The sequence below is a fragment of the Onychomys torridus genome, chromosome 21, assembly GCF_903995425.1.
Source record: "Onychomys torridus chromosome 21, mOncTor1.1, whole genome shotgun sequence".
Taxonomy (NCBI): domain Eukaryota; kingdom Metazoa; phylum Chordata; class Mammalia; order Rodentia; family Cricetidae; genus Onychomys; species Onychomys torridus.
The window spans coordinates 34,775,003-34,800,336 of NC_050463.1; the positions used below are offsets into that span (position 1 = coordinate 34,775,003).

Genomic DNA, 25,334 nt, shown 5'->3' on the forward strand with positions numbered 1-25,334 from the left:
GACCATCCCATCATTCCCCTCCCTGGTGGCCCACAGGGAGAGCCCTCCGGGCCCCATGTCCTTCCTTCATCTTGTTTCTGTCCCTTCCCTGGATCTGGCCACCGACTTTTGCTGACTGGAGCTTTGGTGGTTGGAAGTTTGGGCTTTCCCATCCTACACAGACACATTCTCCAGTGACAAAGGTTTTCAGTCCCCATCACCTCTAACTCCCAGCTGGCTTTCTATCTGGAACAAGAAAAAGATACCCTGGGAAGTTATACCTTCCAGACTTACCTCCTCTGCAACCCGACACAGGCAAGTATTGCCCCCAGCTGTCCAGAGCACCCCAAGATGGGCCTCTTCTCCATCTGTGCCTCTGAGCCCACTGTCCCCAATGCAGACCCCCGGATCATCTACACCCGGCCTGTGCCCCAGAGCAGGGGCTGTGTCTATGCAGTGGAACCCGACATCTCCCAGGCATCAGCCACACCCATTCTCCCACAGTTATGCGTCTCAGACATGCCTCTGAGAGCCCTACCTCCTCTGGGCCAGGCAGGGCCAGATGTGCATCAATCAGGAGACTCCAGTCAATGTCCATCACATCACCAGCGAGTGGACGCTTAACCATCTGCTGTGAAAAAGCACCCGTGAGTACACCTGCCCTGGCTCAGTCCGCACGGTCAGGGGCTGAGAGAAGGATGGGAAGGGGAAGGTGTGGGACCCCCCCCCAACCCCCCAAACCTGAGCTGCCTTATAAATAAACCAACAAGCCAGGCATGATGGCTCCTCCCTGTCATCTCAGCACCGAGGAGCCTGAGGCAGGAGGATTGCCTGTCTCCAAAATAAATAAAAATAAATATTACAGGAAAATAAACCAACAATACATCTCTTTTAAGTAGGTCCCGCCGGGGATTTTCCTCATATGTCAGTCTGTGGGGTGTTTATAAATGTATGACAAATGGGAGACTTGGTTAATTATAGTCTTTACCAATTGCCTTTACTAAAAATAAAAAAAATCATAAAATTGGCATTGTCCCCGAGGAGCGAACACACCACAAACGTTCTCTTCACAGCAAGGAAGCCAGCTCCTCCCTCTGACCGTGTCCCCACCACCACCACCACAGACAGGCCCTCTGGGACTGTCACCTCACTAGCCTGAGCCCAGCCAATCAGAAGTCAGCCTTTCCGATGTCCCGCCTCCTCGGTGACTGGCAGATGCATGCTCCGCCCCGCCCACCAGCGCCACCTGGAGGCCGAGGAGCGCAGGTGCGGCGTCTGCGCAGAAGGTGCTGGGCCAGGTCCTAGGTGGATCCCTGCTGGTCCGCTATGTGGGGTGCTGCGGGGTTCTTCTGGCGGGGCCTCCAGGAACTGCCACCAGCGCCTTTAGCCTCAGTGCTCAGGTAATTGTGTTGTAAAATATATCCCCTCTCGGTTTTTCCCCCTTTTAAAAAACGGTTTGCTAAGGGAAAATTGGCTCAGAAAAGCCAATTGACCAGAGAGCATTGTCTATTTTTTTTTTTTTCTTGGCCAATTACTCACTGTGCAAAACAGGTTGGTCTCTAACTTGCAGTAATCCTCCTGCCTCTGCTTCCCAAATGCTGGGACTGCAAGCATGTGCCACCACACCTGGCCTCAGGAGCTATTTTAAATGCTCCATCACTCCCATCCATGCCGGGGATGGCTGGGGGGTGGGGTGGCGCCCTTTTCCTGGTCTTCACTCAGCTCCTCCCATCCCACCTACCTAGAGGGATGCAGTAGTGTGCCCAGGCCTCCAGGTGGGACAGCCAAGACATCTTCAGCTCCTTCCCTGAGGTAACAACTGGAGGCCCTCGTGCTAGACCAGGCACAGAACTGAAGCAACCATGGTTCACTGGGCTACCCGTTCTTAGTCTAAACACAGGTCCCAGGGATGTGAATGCTTGCTTGCTTCCTTTGAGTAACTCGGTGATCCTTAGGAGGGCAAGCTGTCACTCAGACCACGCCACCCCGGCTTTGGGCAGCCCAGATGTGAGGGGGTGCACCTCAGTATGATGGGAGAGTGTGGGAAGAGGTGTTCTTTATTGAGCATCTACAAGGAGCGACAAGCCCTAGGATTCTGATTGGGCTAGCAGCCTCCCCACAACCCGGAGAGGTCTGTTTTAGCTGTGGAATAGTGTGCATCAGTTTTACACAAAGGAAAATACCCAAGCGACAGAGGGAGAGAGGGAGAGAGAGAGACAGAGAGACAGAGACAGAGACAGAGACAGAGACAGAGAGACAGAGACAGAGAGACAGACAGAGACAGAGAGAGAGGAGAGGAGAGGAGAGGAAGAAGGAGGGAGTCCATGGAACAGGAGAGAAAGGCAGAGGCCTGCCACCTGAGCAGTGGGAGGAGGTCTGCCATGGTTAGCCAAGGTTTGGGGAAGAACTCCTAAGACAGGCCGCTCCCTGTGGGTGAGGAACCTGCTTTGGGAACTTCAAGGTCACCTGCCCGGCCAAGGGAGAAAGCCACAGTCCCTGCTTAGGGCTGCCTTCAGAGAGGGAGCATGTCAGCCATGGCTCCAAGAGATCCACTGAATAGGGGAACAGGAGACTGAGGCCAGCCACACCCCAAGGCTACGGGGAGTAGTCCTGGGGTCCACAGAGGCCTCACCCCTGGAGTACTCAAGTTAGCCCTGATAGAACCAGCAGAAACCCCAGGATCCAAGACGTCCCAACCCCATCCCATCCAGACTCCGAACCCCCAAGGCCTGTGCTGTGGGGTCCACTGAAGCAGGCACTGGGAAGTGCTGGAGGCTATGAATTCCTGGTCTGGTGTTGCCTAGCAACCAGCCTTGGTTTCCCTCCAGTTTTCCCTCCAGAGTGTGTCACCTCTCCTCTCTTCCTGGTTACTCTGTCCCCAGGGCTCCAGGGCCTTAGATCTTGGTTCCTGGTCAGGTGAGGCCCCAGGGCCTGCAGCAGGCAGCGTTTCCAGGTGCTGCTTGGATTCAAAGTCTCTGGAACACCAAGGAGGAGGACACAGCAAGGAGAGGCTGGCTTAGACCTGCCCAGGGAGGAACAGAGCTGTGAGCGCCAGGCCATCTGGAGGACTTTGGGAATCCCCTGTAGGCATGGGATGCGGCTGCATGCTCAGGTCTGGTTCTGGCTCTGTCACTGACTAATAGTAGCCACATTCCTAAAAGGGACATCACAGTTGCTAGCCCGCCCACCCACCCTGCCTGCCCTCATGACAAGGATGTAGCCAGAGCTCCTCATCCCTCTGGCCTCCTATGAGATGGGGCAGGAAGAACAAGGGTTGCTATGAATCATGGTAGTGTTGGTAGCATATGCTGAGGGCTGGTTACATGTCAGGCACTCTCACTAACACTAACAGCCCTAAGGAGGCAAGGCCATCACTCCCGATGGCAATATTAGCAAGATCACTGAAGCCAGTGAAGCCCTCAGGAAAACACACAGCCGCCTAAAGCAGTGGTTCTCAACCTGTGGGTTGTGACCCTCCGTAGGTCGCATCTCAGATATGTATTATGGTTCATAACAGTAGCAAAATTACAGTTCTGAGCTGGGCGGTGATGGCACAGATTTTTAATGCCAGCACTCAGCAGGCAGAGATGGGCAGATCTCGGTGAGTTTGAGGCCAGCCTGGTCTACAGAGTGAGTTCTAGGACAGCCAGGGCTACACAGAGAAACCCTGTCTCAGAAAACAAAACAAAATGAATGAACAAAAATTACAGTTATGAAGTAGCAATGAAGTAATTTTATAGTTGGGGGTCACCACACCATGAATAATTGTATTATAGGGTCACAGCATTAGGAAGGTTGAAAACCACTGGCCTAAGGCAAAGGCACCACCCTGGGACAAAATTCCCCTGAAGGAGAACTCTGAAGGGGGGGGGGGGCGACTTTCTAGAAGTCCAGTCTGAGTTTATTACTCCGTCCAGCTTCTGTGGGTCGGGGAAATTTGGTTAACATCTCTGGGCCTTCGTGCCCACCGTACTTAACGACAGTGGTTCCGGTTCCTTCCTTCAAAGCCAACTGCTGAGGGTCTCGCAGCCCCACTCTCTCCTCTTCTGTGCCGAGGACCCCGTGACGGCAGACATCCGAGGCTCCCCTCCCCGCCCCAAGGTATGTGGATCCGCAGTCTCTGTCCTCAACCCCAAGGCAAGCACAGTGGTTTATGCCAGCAGTCCAGGGGCTGGGTGGTATTATTGCCACAAATTCAAGGTTAACCTGAGAAATCTAGAGAGTTCTAAGACCAAGCTGGGCTATAGAATGAGACTCTGTCTCAAAACAAAACAATGACCTCAGCGTCAACCCCCGGCAGGTGACCCAACAGCTTCACAATTTTCAGCAATTAGGAACACCATTCTGCCTCCTCTGTGCCTTTGTGTTATGGATTATTGCATGGGGAACCCCCCATGTTATCCTGTGCGTGCAGGGACACATGCTGGGCAGATGCATGCCATGCAGGCTAGGCAGATGCATGCCGTGCAGGCATGGCGGCAGTAGCAACGGCCAGTAATTCACAACCCAGATACTGCATCCACATGGAGAGTTTATTATAATAGAGTGATAAAGGAAAGAGAGAGGAGAGAAAGGAGAGAGAGAGAGAGAGGGAGAGAGGGAGAGAGAGAGAGAGAGGGAGAGAGAGAGAGAGGGAGCACCTCGTGGGAGGAAAAGCAGAAGAGAACAGGGAAAGAGGAAGGGAGGAGTCTTTCCTTAGAATGAGCCTTTTACTAATGGGGACTTCGGGGCTCCAGCCCCTCCATAGTCCCCTCCCAGGGTCTGGGAAGAATCCACAACCAGCTGATAATTAATCTTTGATGAAAAGAAATGAATCTATGTACACGAAACTCCTTAGTCCACACACTTCATTCTTCTGAGTCTGTTCTCTCTCTGTTCTGCTCTCATGCCTAGCTCCTTTCTTGCCTGATTTCTCTCTACATTTACCTGCTGTCCCCTCCAGGTTCTGTCTTAATTCCTTCATCTTGGTTCTGCCCCTTCTAGGTTCTCATCCATCTAGTTCTTTCCCATCTCAGCTCCTCTCCCATCTCCTTCTCTCTCATCTTGTTCTTCCCCATCTGGCTCTTCCTCATCTTCCATCTCGTTCCTCTAGTACTCTCTTCCAGCCCTTCAATCTAGTTCTTCCCCATCTCAGTTTGTTCCTCTCCAGTTCTTACCCATCTAGTTCTTCCATTCTCTTTTCTCTTCTCCGTCCTCCTGTGCCCTGGGAGTCCTGCTGTATATACACTTACAAGCAGTATTCCCTTCACAGTGTAAAGCCAGGCTTCCAGGGTCAAATGGAGGGGTGATAAGAATCACATAGAGAAGTAGTAATTGTTAATTATCGTTTGCAACCCCAAAGGGAAGTGACCAATGGGGAAATGAATTAACTAAAGGTTAAATTCGGGTAATATCTTAAGAAGAGGGATCTTATGTGCTCCACTATAGTCTTAAACGTGATTGGTAGAAAATGTTAAGAATCACCCCCTCCCCAATGGAACACTCCTGTTTGTACCTCAACAGATGCAAATTTCCCCTCGTTTTCCCTACGCCCCTTTGGTACACTTGGAAGTTTTTCTTTCTCATCAATGGTATTGTTCTTAGTGTTTTCAGTTGGAACATATCTCGTCTCGCAGAGCTTTAAATTAAGTCTCTCCCAGATGAAGCGCCCTCGTCTAATCTTCGTGGACTTGTGCTACTGCTGTGTCTACACCAGATGTACCGTCCTCTTTCCCTTCAGCCTTGTCTTGGAATCTGCTTATCTTCTCACCTGAAAGTGTCTGAATGCTTACACAAATAAATTTTATAACTAAAAGAAAAAAAATGTTAAGAATCTATAAGTTGCTAGGTCAATGGGAGAAAATAACCCCACCACCCCACCCCACCCCCGCTCCTATCTGTCCAGATAGTCGCTAGGCAACCTGTATACAGCTAGATGCCTCTGGTAATAATTAAAGGGAGATCTGGATTAGAGGTAAGATTTGGGAAAGGAGGAAGTTAAGCTTAATTGGCACATCCGGCAGGTCTTCTCAAACAGGTAGTGTGGACGCTTGAGTCTGTTCTTAGGGTACAGAGGTGTCTCTGATAAGGTACTTTCCTCCATCTGGGGATGGACCTGGCCGGATGCTGCCAATGACGATAATTACAGGGAGGCTTGAACTGGGGTTCTGGCTGAGCATAGCTGTCAGTGCAGAAGGTTATCTAAATATTCCTAGAAGTGGTTAGGTAAGGAGTTCAAGGTCTATAAAGTTAGTAGGGCTGTAAGAAAGGAGGGTCCAAGCTAAATTGTGTAAAGCTATTACTTAACGTCCACCTGACGTAGGTAGTGTCTCCTTGTGAAATTTACCTTAATTCAGAAGACTTGTTATTACTGTTAGTCCTTGAGAGTGGCTAAGAGAGATATCTGATTCCAGAGGAAGCCTTTCCTGAGGCTGTTCTCCAAATACCTTGAATGTGTATGTCCAGAGAGTGATCAGTCCACACTGTTAGCCCTTTTTAGGGAAAAGTCAATTGGGAAAACTATGAAGGCACACATGATTTTCATAACAGAAGACAGCTGATATATAACAAGCCAAATAACATCAAAAGCTCCTTGGGATTTGGCTTCCTCTGAAGGAATTCCCTGATCCCTCCAGGTAGTGACTTTGCTATAACCAGCTGAGTTCTTATGATATATTCCTGCGGCCCGCAGCAGCATTTTACATCAGGACTCAGGGTGGCACCAAAGGGTTTTAAGGGGCAGATCAGAATATTAACATTCCTCCGTTTTGATTATTATAGAAAGAGATGAGTTATGGGAGCAAGTGAGGGAACAAGGGCACTGAATTCTCAAGGCTACTTCAAGCTGACCAGGGGTGAAGTGGGGAGGGGGGACCCGGGAGTGATACCAGGCAGAAGATCTCAGGAACATTCCTTGAGGGAGCTGAGGAGGCAGGTTGCAGCAGTGGTGTTCCAGGAGCTTGGGGGGTGGGGCGGATGGCACGCTAAATCAGGAGTGTAGAAGCCATGGCATCTGCTGTTTCTCTGGAGGTCAGGCAAGAACAATGAATCTGCAAAATATGCTCGAAAAGTGGGTGGGGTCAGAAATGGGCTCTGGAGGCTGTTAGTTTTCAGCAGACCAGATTTCTTGATGCAGTAGCAAAACTTTCCCCAGGAGCCTGCAGGTATCTGTAAGACAGCTGGAATGGATTCACATCATGGCAAAAGGGTTAAAAATCCATTTAGGGACTCTTAGAAACTCTTTGTAGTCAGTGTTCTATCAGTTTATCAAGGCTGCATTTATCAGTATTAAAACTTTGAACCTCTGGAGTTATATCTGAAACTGGTCTATCCTGTACCATGAAGTCTGTGAATGAGGCATAGCTGTCTGTAATTGGAGAGCACAAATCATGGTATATATAATCTTGGGATTGAGGCTGTTAAGCTGATATCCTAGTCATCAAACATCGTCAGATCTGAAAAGGATACATTTAAGAAGTGAGACACCTTTCCAGTTACCTAGGTAGCAATCCCAAATTTCAACATGGTCTTTGGGGGGTGGGGGCAGAAGCCCCAAGGGGCAGCACTTGTTCAGCTGATAGGCCCAGAAGATCTGACAGATTTTGTGTTTGTGTGTGAAATAGAAATTTGGGGAGACTGACCCACCTTGAATTTGCAGTATGGGGCAATCAGTCCTCCATTGTTCCACTTATTCACGGTCTGGACAGGATCTCAGCATTTGGCTGCATGGCCAGCCTTCCCATGAGCTTCTGGGTAGAAGTTCTTCTATGGCCATCTTCTTCTTGGAGGAGATACAGGATGCTGCCAGGAGCCGACATGTCTCTTTATCATAAAAAGGCTTTTATATTATATTAAATGCCATATCCTCAGATCTCTACAGGTGTTTGAGGACTGGGGGAACAAAATCTGTTAGATGTATTTATAACTTTGAGAGCGTATGTATGACTTAAATCTGAATACACAGGTTTCCCAGTTAGTTACAGCTTAATGAAGTTAGTAAGGACATGAAGACTCATATTCCTAAGCCTGAATAGACCTTGAGTAAGGAGAGACGTTCTTTAAGCTGTTGGCAGTGATATCTGAATCTATTACACTTTAAGGCCCTGTATCTGTAGTTCTGATCTTTGAGTACTGCCAGAGTATTACAATGAATGACTTATATAGAAATAATTATTTCTTAAGCTGTCTCCTGAGAAGGCACAGAAGATCGACAGAGGAAAGATCCCAAGGCTGATGAGCACAGGAGAAAAGGGGCTTGTGAGTCAGGGTCCAGCCCAACTCTGAGAAAAGGAAAAGGACCCTCTTGGTGGACTCTGTGCCAGGGTTTCCATCCCTAACCTAGCTCTCCAGCCTGTCCTGGGAACAGGGAGCCTAGGATGACGTATTCTCCATAGCTGCTTCAAGCTGAGACAGGGTGCAGGTGGTCAGGTCTCTGGCTAGTTAAAGGTAAGGAGGGAATCCAGGCATGTGGTCATCTGACCCGGCTGTAGAGGCAGGGAACAATTACGTTCGGCTGGGCTGGTCCTCATCACACAGACAAGAATCTCTGCTGACATTTATAGGCAGGAAAGCACTGCAGGTTGTGGTCCACACTACTGCTTTGATGTTTCTGCCAGCCTGCTGAAATATAGACTAGAGACGGGAGTTAAAAATGTATGAATTTATCTGGAGCCTTTTGGCCCATGGTCTTAGTAATTGGGAAGAGCAGGAGTCCCAAGAGAGAGAAAAAAATACCATCCTTAGGAATAGACAAATGAGGGGAAAAAAAGTTTAAGATAAATTAGTATTATCAATCAGTACTAAGATCCAAATCATAGAAAAGCAGGTGATGAGTAACCAAGGGATATTTAAAATTCTTTTAAAAATTCTGAGCTTGTGACCCCAAGTGTATCAGAATTGTATTAATGTTAAAATCTGAATTTAAAATCTTAATATAATGATACCATCCGCATGTGGTTTCACTGATGCCCCAGAGAGGAGTGCATACCTCTCCAGGGCCTGCCCACATGAGTGGCTGCCCAGAAAGGAACCCCAGCCCATGACTGTACCTCGGCCCCACCCAGATGGCTGGAGCCTAAGAGATACAGCAGGGGAATGCCAGGCCAGGACGGGAGGATTTTTTGTCAGCCTGTAAAACAATGGTGAAACAATGCTTGGTGGGAGGAGGTGATTCCCTATCCTCCCTCCATACAGATGGTCTGAGCACCAGGTGCCCCGCCCATACTACCCTTTGTAAAGATGGTGGTGAGGTCATATGACCTGCCTGTTTTGACATTAGCCAAGATGGCAGCTAGACCATGTGATTACCCTTATTCAAGATGGCGCCTTGATCATGTGATTGTCCTTATTTAAGATGGTGCCACCTGATCACATGATCGCCCCTGTCAAATATGGAGCTTGACCACGTATTCATGTGAGTTGTTTTCATTTTCCCAAAATAAACTGAGCAGATAAGGAACAGATAAGATGAAGCATTTAAAAGTCAGCCAGGCCTCAGTCAGAGCTGGGAGGTGGTGGCGCATGCCTGTAATCCCAGCACTTGGGAGGCAGAGGCAGGTGGAACTCTGTGAGTTCGAGGCCAGCCTGGGCTACCAAGTGAGTTCCAGGAAAGGTGCAAAGCTACAAGAGAAACCCTGTCTCAAAAAACAAACAAACAAACAAACAAACAAAAAGTCAGTCAGAAAGAAATATAGATGGCCAAACCAATCATGCATTTTTATTAGTGTGTAGGAGATAGACTTTGTGAAGGAGAGACGGAGAAGTAGCTGTGCAGCCAGGTGGAAGAGAGAGACCTAAAGAGGAAGCTTGAAAGTAAGATCATTTCACCTGTGGGATCATTGGCAGAAGCTGCAAAGGTCCTGCAAAATACCAGGATGTGGAGTGGCGGTAAGCAGCCATTTTGATTGTTACATGGGACCAGGTCTGACTGTAAAGGCAGATAAATTAAGCCCTTATGGAGGTAGGCACAATTTTCCACGAGTAAGGTAGAGAAGGCCCAAGGGCTAGAATCTCTAGCATCCCAGAAATTCAGCGAGGACCGACGAGAAGACACAAGGTCTTCAGTGGACCATCGTCGAAAAAGTAGGGGCCAATGGGCTAGGAGCCCAAGTGAGACACAAGCAGCCTCCATATGCCGTCACATAGGTATGGGGCTGAAAGGGCTTAGAGCCCAAAAGACACATGGTACCAGTGAGCAAAAACGAGATGAAGCTGACCTCCAGTGTCCCAGCGGGTCAGTGAGGCAAGAACAGCACAAGATAGCCAATGGGGGCTGGAGAGATGGCTCAGTGGTTAAGAGCACTGACTGCTCTTCCAGAGGTCCTCAGTTCAATTCCCAGCACCCACATGGTGGCTCACAGCCATCTGTAATGAGATCTGGTGCCATCTTCTGGCCTGCAGGGACACATGCAGGCAGAACACTGTATACATAATAAATAAATAAACATTTAAAAAAAAAAAAAAAAAGATAGTACCAGAACCAGAAGTGAGATGAATCCTCACTTGTGGGAAAATGGCCAGAAGGGAAGGGAGGAATCTTACCAATCCCATAGAGCAAAGAGTCCCTGGCAGTGCCGCAGTCAGAAAAATGGTGGGTGGTACAGGGTCCCAGAGCTCCTCAGACTGCCAAGAAAGCAGTGGGGTTGCCTGGCGACATTGGGCACCGATGTTATGAATTATTGCATGGGGGACCCCTGAGGATATCCTGCGCATGCAGGGAAACATGCTGGGCACAGGCAGATGCACACCATGCAGGCATGTCGGCAGTGGTAATCCACATGGAGAGTTTATTATAAAAGAGAGATGAAGGAAAGAGACCATAGGAAAGAGAGAGAGAAGAAGAGAGAGAGAGGTTGAGGGTGCATGCCTCCTGGGAGGAAAAGTAGAAGAGAGAGAGAGGGGAAGGGGAGTTTTTCCTTAGAATGAGGCTTTTATGTCAGGACTCAGGGCGGAGCCAGGGGGGGGGTGTGGGATTTCAAGGGGCCAGTCAGAATATTAACACCTTTCCCAAACTGCTACATTTCTTACTGTGTGTGAATTAAGCTTTGTCCTTACAATCACCTGGGTGTCTCCCCCAAAGTCCATGTCCAGCCCCTCAGTCCGGCCTCTGAACACTCAGCGGGGGTACCAACTCTTGATGGGAAGCCCTTGGTGCCATCTTCTTAGCCCCTCCCTATCTCTCTCTGTCGCACCCATGACCTCTATGCTGGACAGGCCTGTGGCTTGGCAAGCACTCTGTCCTGAGCCACACCCTCAGCCCTGCAGTGTTTATTATTGCTTTTATTCCTGGCTCTACAGGTTGGGGGGTGGGAAGGGGTGGGAGAAGGACTTGGGCGATGAAATCGGGGTCCTCTGGAGACCCTGAGTGTGCTTGTGACTCTCTGAGGTGCTGGGACAGCTGAGCATTACTGCTCGGCCCCTCCACTCTGTCTTCCGCCACTGATTCTCTCCAGAGACGTCGCGTCCCCCCCCAGTTGCTCTGGGTAGTCGGAGATCAAATGCAGACACAGGTCTCTTCTCCCGGCAGCGGGCAGCTCACAAGATGGCTCTCTCACAGATTTCCCAAACACTGAAACTGTAAAAAGAGAAATGCGCAAGCCTCTGTGATCAGGCCAGCTTGCTAGGCAGCACTAGATGACAGACAGACAGACAGACAGACACACAGACAGACAGACACACACACACACACACACACACACACACACACACACACACACACACACACACGGCCTTCTCCACCTCCTGCCTTGCTGATGGGGAGGTCTCCAGTCCTTGCCCTTCATTCACTCATTTGTTCCTCCTCTTGCCAACTGAGCCTCTGTTTTCTGCTGCCAGCCATCTCTCCCTTCCCCCAAACTGTGATCTCTCCAGCGTCCCCGTTCTCCACATTCTCCTGAGCGTTGCCCACTCATGGCCGTGGATGTTCCCCACGAAGATTCCCCGTCTCTCACCACTGCACTCTGGCTCCTGAATGCATATTTTATCTGGATATTACTCTAGCAACCCAAAGCAGACTCGTTGTTGCCTTCCATCATCTGGCTATCTGCTTTCCATCCGTGACAGAGGTTTTCCTAGGAATGAGGTTGAGTCCTGAGGGTTGTAGGTCCTTCCTTCAGCCCTTAGAGGAGCTGTGGGAAGGAGCAGGGAACTCAAAAAGAGGAAGAGAAGAATGGGGTAGGGAAGGTCTCCAAGACAGGGTGTCCAAGCTTAGGGACTGAGTGACCACAGAGAGGAAATCAAAGAGAGTGACCTCTGTCCTGTGGCCATGTCCTGCTCTGCCTTCTCCTTGATGTTCTCTGCACCCAGGCCTTTGGTGTGTGTTGTGAGTGCAGGTGTTGTGTGTGCGCCTGTGTGGTATGTGTATTTTGTGGTGTGTGTGTGTGTGTGTGTGTGTGTGTATTTTGTGGTGTGTGTGTGTGTGTGTGTGTATTTTGTGGTGTGTGTGTGTGTCTGTGTCTGTGTGTGTGTGTGTATGTGTCTGTCTGTGGAAACCCAACACATCTTCAGTCCCAACCAGAGACGCTTTCACCTAGCCAGGGTCACATCTTGCTTCAACACCACAATTCAGCCCTAGAAAGAAATGACTCAGCTTCTGGGTGGCGTCTACATTTGCAGACTAACGACCATCTTTCCAGGTCCTCTGGCAGGATGTTAGGCCCAGACACAAAGGTGCAGGGGTCCCTGTCAGAGACTGGGGTGTGCTTCAGGGGTAGAGGCTTGCTCAGCCTACTTGAGAACTTGAGGTCATCCCTAACACCAAAGATGTTTTGTTGTTTTATATGAAAATCAAGGGACAGCAGCCAGGCAGGGTGACGCACGACAGTATCCCAGTACTCAGGAGATAAAGCAGAAGTGTCTAGGGTTCAAGGTTCTCAGCTACATAGAGAGCTTGAGGCCAGCCTGTGCTGTATGAGACCCTGTCCCCAAACCTCATCAGCTGTGTGTGGTGGCACATGCCTTTAAGCCCAGGAGGGAGAGACAGGTGGGTCTCTACAAGTTTGAGGCCAGCCTGCTCTGTATAGTGAATTCTGGGCCAGCCAAGGCTACAGAGTGAGAGTTAACTCCCACCTGCTGTGAAGTTACTCTCGCCTCCGCCTCCCCAGTGCTGGGATGACAGATGTAAGTCACTGCTACAAAGCACGAAGACCCAAACGAAGCCTTTCGTTTTCATGCGTCTCGTCCCCTTCAATATGGTAGAGTCAATTTTCCCCCTTTTTTGTATTGCTGGTGAGCAAACCAAAGGCCTCCTACATGCTAGGCAAGCACTCTACCACCAAACTCTATTCTCAGCCCCTCAGTCTTTCCTGAACATCCATGGTCTATCACGGTCTTGAAAAATGCAAGGCAGTTAGTTAATGTGTGGGGCAGACCTCATTTAGGGTTTGTCTGGTGTCAGATCTGATTTGGGGCCCGGAATAGTGGCACACACCCACCTGTAACCCCCAAGTACTTGTGAAATAGAAGCAGAAGGATCAGGAATTCAAGGCTAGCCTCAGCAATATAGTAAGTTCAAGGACAGCGTGGGCTACAGGAAACGATGCTCTGTCCTCTCCACAGCTTATTAGGTATAGAGCCACGGGGTTGGAATGGTTCTGCTCAGGTGGCCTCACGGAAGAGGGTGACGGTAGAAAAAAAAAAGAGGCTCAGGGTGGGGGACGCTTACTAAAAGAGGTGGGGTGTTGTGTCCTGGAGACAGTGGGAGAGTCCAGGAAGCTCTATTGGGAAAATTCAAAGCCAAGACGGGTATGCCTTTCAAAGCTGGGTGGAGTTTGCTGAAAGGAGGTCTGCCGGTGCATGCCTGTAATCCCAGTACTGAGGAGACAGAGGCAGGAGGATCAGCCTCAGCCACAGAGTGGCCCTGTTTCAAATCCCCCCGCCCCCCAAAAGAAGTGTAGGAGGGAAAGATGGACGACCACGTAGTGGAAAGAAGCCGACATGATGGCGGAAAGAGGGGGCATTCCCACCCTGAGCTGCATTTGAAGCCTGGAGTTACCTGTCCCCGGGTCCCCACCCTCGGGCCTCCCAGGTCCCTGTGTTTCACTGGGCTGGGATGTCATCTCTGGCAATGGAGAGCTGGGGCCAGCACAGCCACCCTCCCTGTAAGGCAGGTGGAAGCGTGACCATTTGGTGCAGATTGAGGAGCCGGCATCCACTGTGGTCCAAGATGGCCTTCTCCTGGCTGGTGTGACTTGAGGACAACTGGAATGGTGAGTCCTTGGGGGCTTGGAGTGGGGCTGACATCACCAAGTAGGGAGGCTGGTGAACAGAGTCTGGAGGCCAGGGAGGCGAGTGGGGCGGCATGGGATATTGGAGGAGATGATGGAGAGGACAGACACGGAGCTAGCTGACAGTGTGGGCATGATGGGGTTGCCCTACTGCTGTATCTCTCTCACAGTCAATAGATGAGGGCTGAGTTTTCAGTTATGGTCCCTGTGTAGAGAATGTGAGGGGATCTTGTTGCCAGTGAGAGGGTCCAAAAAGCCCCCACAAGGATCTCTGTGGCTAATTATGCAAAACAAACAAACAAGGTTTCATACAGCTCAGGCTGGTCTCAAACTTCTGATGACTTTGAACTAATAACCCTGCTGTTTCTACTAGAATTACAGGTGTGTGTCACCACACCAGTTTCTGTGGTGCTGGGGATGGAGGTCAGGGTCTTGTGCTTGCTACAAGAGCACTCTGCTGACTGAGTGACATCCTCAGCCTAATGCGTCTGGTCTTTGGGGCCTTCTATAGCTTGATACCCAGATCTCCACTTGAACGGAACTGAATGTCTAGTTTTACCCATCAAGTGACATGCCCATCGACTGGGTGACATCCCCCAGTGCTTCCTCTTAGATGGTGGCTCTTTCTGTCCATCAGAGGCCCTGGATATTGCATGGTCACAGCCCCCAATCCCACCCTGCATACCCACAAAGGACACATGACACCTGTAATAACTTTAGACTCTACTTGCTTTATTGCAGTCACATACATATAACACAAACATCACTGTTTTTAAGTGTATCGGTGCATCCCACACCACCTGTCTCAGGAAGGCTTTCGTATTTCAGGATGAAGCCCCAGCAATGAAACTCTCGCTTGCCATTCTCCCCACCCAGGCCCAGGTAGCCTGGACCCTGCTTTGCCTGCACAGAGTAGGCTATTCTAGGTACCTCATGTAAGCAGGACCATGCAGCATGTGTGTCTGTGACTGGCTTATTTCACTCATCGTGATGTCCTCAAGGTTCGCCCATGTTGAAGCACAGTCAGAATTTCCTCTTCAGGTATATACAACATGATTATCCATTCATCTTATTTGCGGGCAGACAGGTTTGGGGATTCAGGTTGCTCCCATTTGGTGGCTACCACAAATAGTCATGAACACTGGTACACAAACACCACACGCCTCTGCTTTCAATCCTGTTTGTTTGAGACAGGTCTGCCTATGTAGCTCTGGCTACCCTGGAACTCACTATGTAGATCAGGTTAACTTCAAATTGTCAGCCACCTTCCTGCCTCTGCTTCTAGAGTATTGGGATTAGGGACATGTGCCACCACACCTGGCTTGCTTTCAATTCTTTTGGATATACACCCAACAGTGGGATTTTGGAGTCGCATGGTTACACTGCATTTAACTTTTTGAGGAGTCACCAAACTGTCATGGAACTTGGTGGTTTTAAGTCACAGAGATTTGGGGCTGTCTGGTATTATAGGGATAACCTTTTCTATTGGAAGCAGTGCTGTATCTCAGCTCAGAATGTCCAGGACCAAAGTGATGGGGTGTAGGGGCCTGTGTTCACTGCTTTTCTGTTGTGCCGAATACCTCACAGAAACATCCTCAAGGAGGAAAGCTGGACTTTGGCTCACAGTTTCTGAGGGTTCAGTCTGTGCATGTGGGCCAACTGTGGGCTGAACACTATGGTGTCAGGTGCAGGTGGTAGAGGAGGCTGCCTGCCTCAAAACAGCCGGGTCACAAGGCCAGAGCCAGATTGCAGCCAGGGCAAGATGTAATTTCCAAGGACATGCCCTCAGTGACCTACTTCCTGCAGCCAGGCCTCATGTCCTGCAGGTTCCAGAACCTCTCAAAACAGCGCCACCAAGCTGGGTGTGGTGGAGCACGCCTTTGGTTCCAGCACTCAGGAGGCAGAAGCAGGTGGATCTCTGTGAGTTTGAGGCCAGCCTGGTCTACATAGGGAGCTCCAGGTTAGTCAGAGTTGCATAATATGTCTCAAACATAACCAAACAAACAAACGAGAAAAAAAAAAACCAACACCACCTGCAGAGAACTAACCCTTTAATGTACAAGCCTTTATGGAGGGATACTTCATATTCAAACTATAACAGAACCTAAAGGCTACACCTATTTGAGCTGAACCTAGTTATAGCGTGAAGAGGGTCATCCAGCATTGATGTGCTACCTCTCTGAACCAAAGATATCAGCGCTGGCATCTAGAATCAACAGCGGAGTTCCATGACTGCTTCTCACTGGTCACAACTCCCCTACCATGGTTCCTGTGGGCCTCAGGACACTAGCAACACAAGCATCCAAGGCCACATGCTTTTAAGGCTCCCAGTGACATCACCATCAGTACTGAACGCAGACTTCCCATTTGGCCCTCTTGGTCAATTTTGGCTTCTTGGGGGCAACTGTGCTGGGCCAACCTGAGTCAAATGAACCCGACCTTAACTCTTACTCTGCTGATTCCCCAATCTGACAGGCTTAAAAAAATTATGTGTATGGATGCCTTACCTGTACCTACGTCTGTGAACCATGTGGCATGCAGCGCCATCAGAAGCAAGGTGTTGAATATCCCCTGGAATCGGAGTTAATAAACAGTTGTGGACGGCCATGTGGGTGCTGGGAATTGAACCCAGATCCTCTGGAAGAGCAACCAGTGCTCTTAACTGTTGAACTGTCTCTCTAGCCTCAGGATGGGTTTTTTGCTTGTAGTACTGAAGACTGAACCTAAGACCTGGCGACTACCAGGCAAATTCTCTACCACCAAGTTCCACCCCGAGTCCAGGCATGGGCTTCTTTCTTCACTGGGAAGTAGGGACAATACAAACCACTTGACAGGGTGGCATGGACAAGGGAGAGGTGTCGTGTCTGCTGGCTGCTCTTTGGAGGTAGTGACATATAACTCTTGAGGAAGTTGAGGCCTTTCTCTAAAACAGCCTTGTCCTTAGTGAAGCCATAAGCACCATTTGGAGGGGCTGTGGATTTGGATTTGGATGCAGGGGGCCTGCAGTTCATACTGCCATTCAACCAACATTTATGAGGACATAGCATGTGCAGGTGCTAGGCCAATGACAAATGGTGTCCTTGTCGTCACAGGACATGGTGAGTCTTAGAACCCGCCAGGTGAAAGACCATGTGTAGCAGAAAGGAGCACCAGTAGCTGGGGGGGGGGGGGGGGAGCTGGCAAGAGGTAGGGTGACATTAGGAAAGGTTAGGACAGTTGCCTGGGTGTGGAGAAGACTGAAGAGAAGGTGCCTTGCAATAGGAAAGGTGGTTCTGCGTTCCAAGGAATTAGGCAACTATCCCCGTGACCCTGAGTGGGGCGTGTGGTATGGGGACCTGCTTCAGCATTGAGGGTCTGCAAATAAGTGTGATGCTAAGTGTGGGAGACGCAGCCCAGGACACTGGGGCACAGCTGAAGGTCTGGATGGATGGGGCTGTCCAGTGGCAGGAGGGAGGAGCCAGACGAGGAGGCTGGGAGTCAGGGGATCCAGCGCCAAGCTCCAGTGATGGTAGCTGGAGGAGATGTAAGCACTACAGACCCGGAGCCCCGAGAGCACCCCCACCTTGAGGGATCCAGGTCTCGGGCAGGTCTGCGGAGAATCTGGCCGCTGGAAGAGGTCTTCAATGTCATTTAGTTCAACCTCCCACCTCTTCAGATCTTTCCAGAGCCCACCTGAGGGCATCCAACTCTTCTTGGGCACATCAAGGTACGGGAAGCTCACTCCCTTCTAGGCAGCCCACCCCACAGCGGTGCTCGAGCCCCTAGGGTGGCCTCGAGGCGCCAGGCGCACCGACCTTGGCCGTGCGCAGCCGTCTGGCCACCGCGGCACCTGGCTGGGGGTGGCGACGCGGCTGGGCAGGCGCTGCTGTCCCCAGCCCCAGTGCTGAGGCGCGCAGAGCGCAGTGGGCTCTGGTGGAGGTCGGGAGAACTGCAGGGCGAAGGCCGCCGGGGGCTCCGCGGGCGGCAGGGGGGGAGGCACTTGACACCGGCCCGGGAGAGGAGGGGCCGCTGTCCCTGCGGCCAGTGCTGGATGCGGGGACCCAGCGCAGAGGCTGCGCCAGGTAGAGGGGCGTCGCGCGGTGGGGAGGCTGAGGCCAGGCGGCGACTCGAGGGGCCTCGGGCAACCCGGAGCTCAGCCCCGGCGGGGTGCCTGGCCCGGAGCGCTGCGGCCGGGGCGCGGCGGGGTCCCGAACCCGTTCCACCCGCCGGGGGCGCTAGGACCGCCCGCCGCCCAGGCCGCTCCCGCCGCGGCGCCCCGGGGCCCCCGGTGCTGCCTCCCGGGCGGCTCTGCAGCGCCGGGGCCGGAGCCAGCGCGGCCACGGGGGGCGAGCGGCGGGCGGAGGCCTGGGCGGCGGGCGGCCGGAGGGAGGGAAGGAGGAAGGCGGAGAGAAGGGGCGGGCGGGGGGGACCCGGCGGAGGAGGCGGAGAGAGGGAGCGCGACAGCGACGGAGGGAGGGAGCGCGGCAGGCAGCGGGCGGGCCGGGAGGCGGCGCGGGCGGCGGCGCGAGCAGAGGACGAGCCGGGACGCGGCGCCGCGGCAGCAGGGCGAGCCGGGCCGCCCGACCCGCCGGGCCACACGGTAACCAGCGCAGCCCGCCGCCCCGGAGCTGGGAGGGCGAGCGGGCGGGTGGGCGCAGCGGGGCGGTGGGGAGCGCGGCTCGGACCCTGCAACTCGGTGCGCGGCGCGCGGGGCCGGCGCTGCGGGCGCGGACGCGGACGGCCCGGGCCGAGGGTTTGTTTATGTCCCCCTCGGCTCGCCCGCCGCCCCTCTCCTGCGCGCCGCCTCCACCGCGGACGCCCCTCGGCGCCCCCGCCCGGCCCGGGCTCAAGTTCAAGTCCGTACAATGCCACGGGGGGCCTCCGCCGGCCTGCGCGCTGCCGCAGGGCCCCGCCGCCTCCGCCTTCCGGGCTCTGCCCCCGCCCCGGGGCCCTGGCAGGGCCTGGGGGGGGCCGTGCGCTGCGGGGCGCGGACCCGATCCGGAATCGGGGGGCGGGCGGCGGGGGGAGGAGGCGCGGGCGGGCGGCCGGGCGGGCGGCCGGGGAGCGCCGTGGCCACGGCAGAAAATGGCAGCCTGGCACGACCCGGGCCCCGCGCCCCGCCCCGCCCCTCCCCCGGGCCTGGAGGCCCCGCGCGGCGGGGGGGACCCTGGAGGCCCCCGGCAGGGCCGAGGGGACGGTCGGGGCCCGCGCCGGGGAGCGCGGCGTCGCGATCTTCCCGCGGCCACCTGTGGCTTGGGGGTGCGGGGCGCCGGCGGGCCTGGGAGGGGCGCGCGCGCGTGGGGGAGCGTGCCCGTGCGGGGGGCGCACGCTCCCGCGGAGGCCAGGCGGAACGGCGTGGGGGGGCGTCGAGCCCGGCTCCTCCCTGCCCCCGCTGCGGGCCGTGGGAGCGGGGCGGCGGTGGCGGCGGCGGCGGCGGCGGCGCCGCAGTGTGGGGGCGGGGCGGGAGTGGGCGAGGATCCCCGGGCCCGGGGCCGCGGAGGACTGGAAGGTGCGGGGGCGGGAGCGGCAAGGCTGGAATTGACTCCGGTGGGGATGCCGGGGTCGCCCCCCTGCAGCAGACTCCCCCTGCACACACTCACACGCACCCCCGCCGGGCCGGTGTAGACGTGTCCTTGAAAGCTTCGCGTCTGCACAGTGAAGGACGAGGCCTCGCCGAGGCTGCGGATCGGGGGTCTCGGTCCCCACGTTGCCCACACCTCGGGAGACCCCCGAGCCTCAGAGCGGCGCCGGCCGCGGTCCGTGTCCCGCCCTCACCCGGGCTCCCCACTCCAGGCCGTCATGCCCTCCCTCCTCGTTGGCGCGGACCGAGCTGGCGTGCGTCCAGGGCCCGCCCCCGGCCTCCCCCCAGCCCCTCTTCGCGGGGCCCGCGGCCCTATGGCTGCCAAACTTCATTTTGCTTTCCTGGAGCCTGTCTTCTTGGGGGCACCCTCTCCCTTCGCTCCCCCTCCTCGGTTGCTTCCCCCAATCTCTGCAACCCCTCCTCTCCTATCCTGCAAAGCCAGCTGAGTAGGTGTGGGCGCCCTGGGTGGGAGTAGGTTCCCACTGGGTCTTAGGGCTCCCTTCCCGGGGCTCCCCAAGGGGAGCCCTCTGTGGCTGCACCTTGACCCAAGATGGCGTCTTGCACCCAGCTGGGCAGTTCTGGCCTTGGTAGGGCTGGGGAGGAAGGGCGGGCTGGGGACCTCACAACGGCACCCTCTCCAACTAGAGGGGACAGGAGCCTTCGGGGAGGAGTATCCTCAGCCGGGTGACCCAGCTTGCCCCGCGATGCCGTGCCCAGAGACTGCCATCAGCATCCCCTGGGGACAGTTCGGTCTTCATGTTTCACCCGGGGCTGCCAGCGGCTGAACCTCCTCCTGGGCAGGCAGGCGGGCAAGCTGCGCAGGGATTCTGGGATCAGGTGCTGCCCCGCTGTGCCTCCTCCCTCCCAGGCAGATGTGACAGCTGCAGCCTGAGGAGTGTTCTTGCGTGGCTGGGGTGTTAGGACTGGCCTGTGGGATTGGGGAAGCCCAGCTGCCAGGCAGACCCTCTTTGCACTGTCCCCTAGGTTGGTGGGGGCCATTTGCAGGTCGGTAGGGCAGTTGCTTGCCTTTGGATGGTTGGGTTGTGGAAGTTCCTGTGGGCTTTTGGGGGTGGGGGGGCAAGCTGACTAGTCTCCTCTGCCTCTGGGGTCCATTAAAGGCCCTGGTGGAGCTGTTGACAGGTAATCCTGTCGAAGTGTGCGTTTGGGGGGGGGGCAGGGGTAGGTAGAGGCCCCAGGCCAGATCTTGTCATAGGTCTGGCACCTGCCTGCTTACCTTCTTGCAGCCCCCTTCTCCTCCAGGCCCTGGTGCCTTCATCTTCTGCTCCCCTCCCCCATCAGATCTGCAGCTCCAGATTCCAGGGCTCAGGATGGCCCAAGCTTCTCCTAGTTACCTGGCCCAGGCTCTCTCGTTCTTGCCTGGAGCCTAACCTGAGGGAAGGTGACTCCCCTTCAGGAATGAACACCCCAAACACAAGGGCTGCCTTCCGCACTAGAGGAGACTAGAGAGGCGCCAGTGGCCATCTGTCAGTGTGTCTGCAGGCGGGATTCCTCTGTGGCTGGGGTTTGATGAAGCCTGAAGGCCCAATCCAACTTTGAAATTCTACGGCTCCGGTTTTCCTGGTGGAATTTCAGACCTAGACTAGGGATAGGGTGTTCTGTTTGTTCCTCCACACTGGTGGAGATGGAGAAGGTGGGAGAGAGTAAAGGCCTGCCAGGGGGTGGGCCTTGGCAGAGAGGGGAGGGATGGTGTGCTGGGTGTAAAACACAGCTTCCATGCAGCCCTCGCACTTGCGGCTCTCCTGAAGGTGTGTGTGTGTAAATCTGTGTGTGGATAATTTGCTAGGGTCTTTCTTTCCCGGGCCTATCTGTTACAAGTCCCCCAGGCCTTAAGGATGTCACTATCGTTTTTTTTTAAACCATCAAGGGACAAGATGAGCCCAAGGCTCCTTGCCCAGCATCTCTGGGTGGGAGGAATTGAGGGTGATCTGCCCTCTGGGGAATTCTGGGTGTTCTGTTGGACATTTAGTGGGGCTCCCATGAGGGTAGCTTGATCAGGTTCCCCACTCTCTCCCAGGATGTTACTCTCTGTCTTAGCCCACGGCCATTACCTGATTAAACCTGGAGAGGTTACATCTCACAAGTTCTTTCCCAGATCCCCCCAGGACTCCTGTTTTGGGGAGCCAGCTAGAAAGGGGAGTCTCAGCACAGCCTTGCCTGTCAGATGTGTGGACCCCCTTCTAAGATGTTGCCATTAAGGCTCCAGCCCTCCGGATTGTGGCTGGGAAGAGAGAGCTGAGGGTACCTAAGAGCTGGGGTGTGGGGGCTATGTGGGAGAGGCCAAGCCCAGGTCCTCACATGCTTGGCTCTGCTACCCCCAGGCCTGAGGCAGAAGGGCCCCTGAGACTGGCCTGGGGTCTCCTTCACCACCTCCTTCCCACTGATGGCGGCTGAGTGTGTCTGGCTTGTATAAGTGTGAGCTAGAGTGTGGTCCTTGGGAGAGTTCTTTCTACCTCCATTTTAGTATCTGGTGGGTACCAGAAACCATCAGCTTTCTCAGCAAGGCTGGGTTCCCACAAGGGCTTTGAGGCTCTGGACCAGGGATCTAAATAGTAAATTAAAGGTGCCACGATCCTTTCCATCCTCTCCCCCACCATGAGATCAGATCTTGTCTAGGTGGTCAAGGCTGGCCTGGAATTGATCTTCCAGCCTTTGCCTCCCAAGTGTTGGTATTCTAAGGAGGTTACTTTGTAAACTTTAAGGGCTTGTTTTGGGTCATTTGTCTTGTTTGTTTTATTTTTGAAATCACTCTTAACCCATACTGGTCCTAAGTCCTGCCCTCAGCCCCCCCCCCCCCCCTTGTATCTGGGTTGACGTGTATCTGGCTTCATTTGTCTTGTTGTTTATAGTATTTTTCCCTAAGGCATGAAGTTGAGTTCCAAAAAATGCAGCTCTTTTCCTGAGTTCTGTGTTGTGTCCGAGCTGCCTCCATTTGGCTAATTGTGTGGGTAAGATGGGGTCCGCCGTGCCGGTGTGTCTGCATATTTGTGCAGTTGTGTATGGACTGACGGCTCGCTTTAAGTGAGCCAGTTTCTGCACAGTGTTAGCAAGGGTCTTGGAGTTAGGAGGAGGGATCTGTTGACTCAGCCTAGCTGCAGGACTCCCGGGAGGTGTGGAAGAGTCACCACCTTAGTGCGGGTTGCCTTGCCGTCTCTGCCCTCTGCACGTGGGTCTTGGGGGGGGGGGGCATGCATTTTGAGAAGCCCCACCCACTTTCCTGCCTCTTTTACAAAACCTCGGTTGGGTGAGGACAGTGCTTGAAAATCTTGGCAGGCGGGTCCCCAAGTCTCACAAATGACTTTGCCAGCAGGTTGTACAACCACCTCCAGTCCCTCGAGTTAGTACCAGCATCTTATTTATTTATTTATTTATTTATTTATTTATTTATTTATTTAAAAGGGCCAGTAGTGTTTTTTATTTTCCCTCTGTGTTGGCTTCCTCTTGTCGGAGACTTTATTTGCAGGGCATTTCCTGTGAGCAGGGCCCTGTGCCCACTTTGAGGGGAAGCTGTATTGTGGAGTACCCAACTAATTAAAGCTGCAGGGTGCTGGAGAGGGAGGCCACTGCCAACTGAGGGGTCAGGCTTCCAGGAGGAAGGGGCAGTACCGAGTGGCCCCAGAGCCCAGGAGTGGTGCTCGAGGGGCTGGGGAGGGGAGCGGGGGGGGGGGCGGTGCTGATCATCTGGAGCAGCTGCAATGTGGTGGACCCGGCCTGGGAGGTGCTGGAATCTTGGCTAAGGCTTCCCAGTAGTTTGGAGACAGGGTCCCTGCACTTGGTAACTTGGTGAAATGCCCTAAACCTCCTGCAGGGGGGTTAGAGGGGGAAGCAGGCCGGGCCAGCTGAGCCCAGGTGGTGCAGGATCCTGATTCTACTGTCTGTAGACTGGGGGCTTAAGAGCTCAGACTTGGGACCAGAAAACAAGAGTTCAGGTTGCATAGCCCCAGGGGGTCTTGGCAACAAAGGGAAGGCCAAGCCAAGGTCCCCCAATGCTGCCACTGATGGCCGCAGCCTTGTGGATTGCAGCTAGAAGTCCTTGTTCTGGTACCCCAGAGGTCTCCACATCCCCTGTTGCCCATGCTCCAGGCAGAGACGACCCTCCAGCAGGTTTTAACTCTACAATTCTGCCTTGTGTTTTTCTCCCTTCCCTATACCAGGGGATGTCTAGACAGCTAACCCAGCGCCCACAGGTGCTGCTCCTCAGTCAGTGGGGTCACGGCCCCTCCCAGCCCGGAAGCAGCCTGACTGGAAGACAGGGGAGGAAGTGTGGATACTGGGGCTTTCCTAGCTGAATTGACTATTGTGTGATCATTTTTCAATAGTGGCTGTTGCTCTGTACTGCCCTCTGTCCTTCTGTGGTCCTCTCTGACCCCCTAAGGCTTCCCAACCTTATTCAGATACTGGACCAGTTTCCCATTTTCTCTTGCCTGTGATCATCCCTATTGATCCCGCCTCTATGTTTCAAGCGTCAAGGTCATTTTTAATTCTGAGCCTGTTAACTGGCCTGTCTGGGTACCCAGATGGGATGAACAGGTGGCCCTCTTACAGCCAGTGATGGGACTGCGGTTGGGGGCTCCTGAATCTTAACCCGGTGTTCCCTTTTGGCTTGGTTTGGGTGTTTGAGGCAATGTCTCACTGTATCCAAGGCTAGCACCATACTCATGACAATCTTCCCACTGTAGCCCGTAGAGTGTTGGGATTGCAGATGTGAACCTCTGGACACAGCCCCAGTGCTCTCCTTACCCTGGATGGGGAGGCTGGTGCCAAAGACAGTTCAGACCTGACAGGTCAGTGAGTTCCACTAACCATTCTGAAAAATGACATGAGGTACTTAGGAGGCTGACAGAGGGATCGAGGGGTCAGGCTTGTGGGCTGAGCTGTTGGCTGGATGTGGACTGCATCATTGAGACTGTCTGTGGGTGGCCATGACCTTGAAGCATGCCTTCTCTGTTTCCCAAAGGACTCTGGGAGGTGCTAGTGTGCCCTGCCCATGCCAGGCGGAGGCATCCTCTAACATTCCAGCAGGCAGAGCTTGGAGAGCAGGCTTGCTGATGGCATGGGCCTGTGTGGTTAATAGAGCGTCTGAAAGGATAAACTTACAAATACAGAGATCCTCGGAGCCCTGTGAGCACGTGAAGGTGTCTGTTCTGATTGGTTGAGTGTCCATGAGGCGCTGTTGGGTTACCCAAAACCGCAGTGTGCTTAGTGTCATCTCTTGCCTTTTGTAGGCCAAGCTAACCTGGAACTCTCCATCCTTCTCGGCTTTCCAAGGGCTAGACGTATAACTCACTTTTTAAAACTCTAACATTTTATTTTATTAGGTTTGGTGTGTGTGTGGTAGACACACGCCTGACAAGCATGTGGGGGTCAAAGGTCAACTCTGGGAGTCTTCCTTCTACCATGTGGGTCCAGTTTAGTAAAGAAAAGAGAGGTCGGTTGGGGATTTAGCTCAGTGGTAGATCGCTTGCCTTGCAAGTGCAAGGCCCTGGGTTCGATCCTCAGCTCAAAAGAAAAAAGAAAAGAGAAGTCGTAGTTGTGCACACCTTTAATCCCAGCATTCAAGGGTCAGAGGCAGGCAG

At 53.6% G+C, this 25,334-nt stretch overlaps 1 protein-coding gene and 1 long non-coding RNA gene across 2 annotated transcripts in view; both read left to right on the forward strand.

Annotated features, from left to right (window-relative positions):
- Positions 1-1,243: 1,243 nt before the first annotated feature.
- LOC118571360 lies at positions 1,244-5,742 on the forward strand. The gene is made up of 3 exons (XR_004943353.1): positions 1,244-1,379; positions 3,987-4,080; positions 5,563-5,742. It is a non-coding gene; the product is annotated as an uncharacterized LOC118571360 (long non-coding RNA).
- A 12,897-nt stretch (positions 5,743-18,639) lies between these two features.
- Dnmt3a (DNA methyltransferase 3 alpha) overlaps positions 18,640-25,334 on the forward strand; it is a 108,671-nt gene continuing 101,976 nt past the window's right edge. Inside the window, exon 1 of the mRNA XM_036170452.1 lies at positions 18,640-18,759. The gene's annotated coding sequence lies outside the window, so the exon portion shown is untranslated. The remainder of the gene's footprint in view (positions 18,760-25,334) is intronic.